This window comes from Camellia sinensis, chromosome 12, assembly GCF_055761805.1.
Source record: "Camellia sinensis isolate YWXY chromosome 12, ASM5576180v1, whole genome shotgun sequence".
In the NCBI taxonomy this organism is placed as follows: domain Eukaryota; kingdom Viridiplantae; phylum Streptophyta; class Magnoliopsida; order Ericales; family Theaceae; genus Camellia; species Camellia sinensis.
The window spans coordinates 154,358,185-154,365,035 of record NC_138972.1 but is presented as its reverse complement, the minus strand read 5'-3'; positions in this window follow the sequence as shown (position 1 = coordinate 154,365,035).

The window sequence follows — 6,851 nt, the reverse complement described above, 5'->3', positions numbered from 1 at the left end:
ATAATTACAAGTCTTGAAAATTGGTCTCTCACATTCTCCTAGGTTGGCCGGCCATGGGGAAGGGAAATGGAGAATTTTTTATTCAATATATAGGCGCTATGGGCACATTTCCCAATGTGTATATATATATATAGATCTCAAATTGATTTGGTGGTACAATAGTATAAAAAGTACATGTACTAGTTTTGGGACAAATCTTGAAATTAATAAAAGAAATGAGGGCTTGGAATAAAACTTATGTTTTGGAACCTTTTTTATGTAGAATCAAATTAAATTAAGCTAAGGAACCTAATTCGGCTAGGATATTCCTGTTTCGATAAAAAATAAAAATAAAAATGCTAACCGGCAAGATTCGAAATAATTCATGAAACTGAGAGGCTTTCAAGGAAATAATTCAAACATAAGGGTTTTTAAAGAGAATACATTTTTTTTTTCCAGGGGCTTCACACCTACAGTCCCCCAGCACACCAGGAGCGAAAAACACTCTCACTGGCCTTCAAGGGAGGTCAGGCGAGGAGAGTCGAGAAGGAAAGAATCTTGAATGACACATCACACCAAGGAAGCAGACCGCAAAGAACATCGGCGTGTTCAAAGGTAGGAGTTGTGCTTCGACGCAACTAATGGAGAAAGGTCGAAAAGGGCTCGCAATGAAGTCGAGAGTAGTGCACCTAAAAGGCTGAAGTCAGGAGACAGCCGAGCTCCTGGTCGGACTAAGGAGGACTTAAGGGATTACCTATAGAGGAGGCAACAAAATGCCGAGGTAACCTCCCCGGTCAAGCCGAGAACGCCATTCTCGGTAGAATTGGACAAATTCGAAACCTCGAAGAGGTGTAGTATGCCGAGATTCCAGATCTACGATGGGAAGTCGGACCCCAACTTTCACGTCGGTTTGTACCTGAACTCGATGGCGCTATACACCGGGAACGAGCCGTTGCTTTACAAGGTGTTCCCCTCATCCTTCGGAGAAATTGCATCAAACTGGTTTCACAAGTTGCCAAAAGGAACTGTGAAAACTTGGGAAGGCCTGGCCGAGATGTTTGTGGCCAAGTTCATGATGAACAAACTACAGCCATTAAGGGTGGATGCCTTGATGGCTCTGAAAATTGGAGAGGACGAAAGCCTGAGGGCCTATGTCAAAAGGTACTATGAGGTATTCAACCGGATACCAGAATGTAACCAAGAGGTGGCGGTCGTATCATTTAAGAATAGCCTAAAAGATAATTGTCTACTCTGAAAATCATTGGCAAAAACACTGCCAAAAAGTATGGAGGAATTAATGGCCAGAATAGAGAATTACGCCAGGGCCGAGGAGGATACGCCGGGAACAAAGGCGCCGAAACCAGAGAAGAAAAATGGCTCACTGAAGCGAGGCCAAGGTGAGGGTGGCTACAACAAACCAGAAATCGGATTAAGGGTTGCTCAAGCAGTCACAACCGTATTCTGAATTCCGATTTTCAAAGTCTTGGAGAAAATCTGAACCCAGCCCTATTTCAGAGCACCAGCAAGGGTACTAGGAGAGTTTATGGGAAGAAGCCTTAGTAAGCATTGTGCTTACCACAATGAAGATGGGCATCTCACTCAGGGTTGCAGAGCCCTGAAAGCACACCTAGAAGACCTGGTGAGGCAAGGCCATTTAAGGGACCTTGTAGATGAAGCCAGGACAAGAGAAGAACAAGCAAGACTGCCTCAAGCACTAGTAGCTCCACCTCTCCCAGCACAGCAACCGCAGGTAGGCGAACTTTGGGTAATTAATGTAATTCACTCGAAGGTCAACGAAAACGAAATACGGGGGGAGACCCAGAAGGAAAAGCACTTGCATCATGTGTACCAGGTCTAGGAGAAAAGACCTTGGGCTGAGGAGTGCTAGGGACTAGTAGTGTCCTTTACTGAAGCCGACCTTGAGATGGTGCAGCATCCACACAACGATGCCTTGGTAGTATCCCTCCAGGTTGGGGAGTGCCAAGTGAAGCGCATCCTAATTGACCAAGGTAGCTCTTGTGACATCATGTATGTCAGGTGTTACAAGGAGCTTGGCCTTCACCCAGACGATATAGAGCAGTCCAATAGCCCAATGGTCGGGTTCAATGGAACGTCGATGTGGCCACTGGGAGCAGCAAGCTTGGAGGTGCAGGCTGGCACCAAAAAGATAAAAATAGAATTCACCATAATCGACACACCGTCCCCCTACAATGCTATATTGGGAAGGCCATGGCTGTATGCAATGAGGGCTGTTCCCTCAACGTTGCATCAGCTATTGCGGTTCCCAACAGAGCATGGGATAGAGGAGGTTAGGGGGGATCAGCTGCAGGCAAAGAACTGCTCCATAGTAGCAATGAAATCCACTTGCAGCATACAAGAACCAGAGACAGTAGAGATCGAAGACGAGGACGTGGAGGTCCTAGAGGACGTCGACAAAGAGCCAGCCGAAAAGAGTGAAGAAGCCTTGAAGAAAATCCTTGTCCAGCAAGGGGATGAGGAACGCTTCTTCCTTCTCGGCTCGGGCTTAGCCGAAGAAGAAGAAAAAGAACTGGAGGCTTTCTTGAGAGCAAACATTGAGGTGTTTGCCTGGACACCTTACGAAATGCTTGGCATTGACCCCGAGGTCACTTGCCATAAACTGAACGTAGACAGGTCGGCCAAACCTATAATCCACCGAGCAAGAAGAACGACGTTGATGCATGTTGAGGCAGTGAAAGAAGAAGTAGACAGATTTCTGGAGGCCAAAGCCATTTGAGAGGTAAATTACCCGACATGGCTATTAAATACCGTGGTGGTGAAGAAAAAGAATAGTAAATGGAGGGTCTGCATGGACTCTACCAGCCTAAACAAGGCCTGTCCCAAAGACAGTTTCCCATTACCCAAGATTGACCAATTGGTGGATGCCAGTTCAGGGCATGGAAGGATGAGCTTCTTGGATGCATACATGGGGTACCATCAGATAGCTATGTATCCGCCAGATGAGGAGAAGACTGCTTTTATCACCCCAAAAGGGCTATATTGCTACAGAGTGATGCCTTTTGGGTTGAAAAACGCAGGAGCAACTTACCAGAGATTGGGTACCAAGATGTTCAGACATCTAATTGGCAAAACAGTGGAGGTATACATCGATGACATGGTCGTGAAGACCAGTGAACCTAAGGACCATCTGGAAGACTTAAAGGCAGTCTTTGACATCCTAAAAACATATCGGCTCCGACTCAATGCATCGAAGTGTGCATTTGGAGTTGGATCTGGTAAGTTCTTGGGATACTTGGTGACCAGAAGGGGCATTAAGACCAGCCTAGATCAGATCAAGGCCATCCTAGAACTGAAAAGCCTAGCATCGGCGAAGTAAGTACAAATATTGACTAGAAAGGCTACAGCCCTAAATAGCTTCATAAGGAGAAGTTCTGACAAATGCAAACCCTTCTTCAGCTTAGTGAAGAAGGCAACAGACTTCTTATGGACAGAAGAGTGCGAAATTGCCTTGGCCGACTTGAAGAAGTATTTGACCAAGGCTCCAGTTCTCTCAAATCCAGAACCTGGAGAGGAGCTATTCTTGTACTTAGCAGTTTCGGAACATGCGGTAAGTGCAGTGGTAATTCGAGAAGAAAAAGGGGAACAAAGGGCTGTTTACTACGTAAGTAAAACCCTGGTTGATGCAGAAACTAGGTATTTACCCTTGGAGAAGTTAACACTGGCTTTAGTAATGGCTTCAAAGAAGCTGAACCATTACTTTCAAGCCCACAAAATTGTGGTGCTAACTGAATATCCTTTGAAGTCCCTGTTGCAGCAGGGAGATCTGACAGGCAGAATAGCCAGATGGGTAGTGGCCTTGGGCCAGTATGACCTGGAATATAGACCCAGAACAGCAATCAAGGGCCAAGTTTTGGCTGATTTCGTGGCCAAGTTCACACTAGGAGCCATTGTACATCGGGCTCCGTTGAGCTAAGGTGAACGATGTCCAAGCGAACAAAGAGGAGCCCAGCCGAGGGCAACGGAACAAAGGAAGGAAGAAAAACTCAAGCCCTGCAACATTTACATCGGTGACTCCTTTCGACTGTTTGTTGATGGGAGTTCAAACTGACAAGGAGCGGGGGCAGAAGTAGTGCTGGTATCTCTAGATGGACAGATACTAGAACAATCCATTCGTTTGGGATTCAAGGCCTCAAACAATGAAGCAAAGTATGAAGCACTGATTGTAGGACTGAAACTAGCAGCAGCAGTAGAAGCAGATGAGGTGATAGTTTTCTGTGACTCTCAGCTTATAGTCAACCAAACAACAGGTGAGTTCGCAGCCCGAGACGAAAGGATGTCAGCCTATGTAAAGGAGGTTGGCAGATTGGTGGCCTTGTTTCAGACTTGCCGACTACAGCATGTTAGCCGAGATGATAACAGTCACGCCGATGCCCTGGCCAACCTGGCTGGTGCAATACAACCAGGAAAGGCAAGGACGATAATGGTTGACTACTTGCCTGGTCCAAGCATAAAACCACTGAACACAGAGCGCGAAACAATGTGTATGGAGATGGGACCAAGTTGAATAGATGCAATAATAACATTCTTTAAGGATGAGAAGCTGCCCGATGACTGAAAAGAAGCACACAAGATCAGACTGAAGTCGGCAAGATTCAGTTTGACCCCAGAAGGACACCTCTACAGAAGATCATTTACTGGACTCCTTCTGAGGTGTGTGCATCCTGAACAGGTTGAAGATTTTCTATACGAGATACATGAGGAATATGTGGAAGCCACGCTGGGGGCAGGTCACTTGCCCATAGGGCCATTACTCAGCGGTACTGGTGGCCTTATATGCAGAAAGATGCCGAAGCTTATGTGAAGAAGTGTGAGAAGTGCCAAAGGTTTGCACCTTTGATACATCAACCAGCAGCCGACTTGAACCCAGTATCCAGTCCTTGGCCATTTGCCCAATGGGGCATGGATCTTGTCGGAAAGTTACCTCAAGCAACTGGACAAAAGAAGTACTTACTAGTGGCAATAGATTACTTCACCAAGTGGATAGAAGCTGAACCCCTTGCCAAGATTCGAGACATCGATGTGAAGAACTTCATCTGGAAGAACATCATTACCAGGTTTGGGATTCCAAGAGCAATAGTTACAGACAATGGAACACAATTTGACAGTAAGCTAATCAAAAGCTTCTGTGCAAAGTTCAAAATCAAGAATTACTTTTCGACCCCAAGTTTTCCTCAAAGCAATGGACAAGCAGAAACGTCCAACAAAGTTATCTTGGATGGGATAAAGAAGAGGCTGTAAGCAGCAAAGGGAAAGTGGGTAGATGAATTGCCCAGTGTACTCTAGGCATATCGGACTACGCCAAGAAGATCAACGGGGGAATCCCCGTTTGCCATGGCTTATGGCACAGAAGCAGTCGTTCTGCTGGAGGTCGGCATCCCAGGGATCAGAATCCAGGCAGTGGAGAATGGAACCAATGATGTATTTTTGGCCCGAGATCTGGATCTTCTAGAAGAGAGAATGAAGAAAGCAGCAATTCAGCTGGGGGCATACTAGCAGCAACTTGCCAGGGCTTATAATAAGAAGGTGAACCCGCTAGAGTTCCAAGTTGGTGACCTCGTCCTAAGAAAGGTCGTCGGCAACAAGAAGGATCCCAAAGAAGGCAAGCTTGGCCCAAATTGGGAAGGACCCTATAGAATCATCTCGGTCTTAGGCAACGGGGTATATCAGCTTGAGGATTGCGAAGGCAAAGAGCTACCAAGACCCTGGAATACTTGCAATCTGAATTTTTTTTTATCGTTAGACTTTCTTGTTCTTTGTTATTAGCCGAAGTAATAATAAAGTTTTTAGCCTGATTTTTCACACTTGTGACTGATAAGATACTTGGCGATGTCTCTGAAATACATGCATAATGAGAACCCAAGTGGAACTTAAGTTCACATTAGGAGGCAAATAGTTGGGAAATGGTTCCTGGAAAGATAGAATTTACAAACCAAAACATGTTTAACGCTTGTTGAAATTTAAGTTTACAAGTTGAAGTTAAACCGAGGTCATGTTTAACACTTATTGAAACTTAAGTTTACAGGTTGAAGTTAAACTGAGGTCATGTTTAACGCTTGTTAAAATTTAAGTTTACAGGTTGAAATAAAACTGAGGTCATGTTTAACGCTTGTTGAAACTTAAGTTTACAAGTTGAAGTTAAACCGAGGTCATGTTTAACGCTTGTTGAAATTTAAGTTTACAAGTTGAAGTTAAACCGAAGTCATGTTTAACGCTTGTTGAAACTTAAGTTTACAAGTTAAAGTTAAACCGAGGTCATGTTTAACGTTTGTTAAAATTTAAGTTTACAGGTTGAAGTTAAACCGAGGCCATGTTTAACGCTTGTTGAAACTTAAGTTTACAAGTTGAAGTTAAACCGAGGTCATGTTTAACGCTTGTTGAAATTTAAGTTTACAGGTTGAAGTTAAACCGAGGTCATGTTTAACGCTTGTTGAAGCTTAAGTTTACAAGTTGAAGTTAAACCGAGGTCATGTTTAACGCTTGTTAAAATTTAAGTTTACAGGTTGAAGTTAAACCGAGGTCATGTTTAACGCTTGTTAAAACTTAAGTTTACAAGCTGAAGTTAAACCGAGATCATGTTTAACACTTGTTGAAACTTAAGTTTACAAGTTGAAGTTAAACTGAGGTTATGTTTAACACTTGTTGAAATTTGTGAAAAATTTACAAGTTGAAGTTACACCGAGGTTATGACTAAAAGAAAATTGGTATAAACACTTGTTGAAATTTTTTAGAAAAATTTACAAGTTAAGACCAATGTTGTATTAAAAGAAGTACTTATGTACTTACCGAGGTAAACCATCGGTTTGTATAACCGAGGTATATCACCCCGAGGAAAT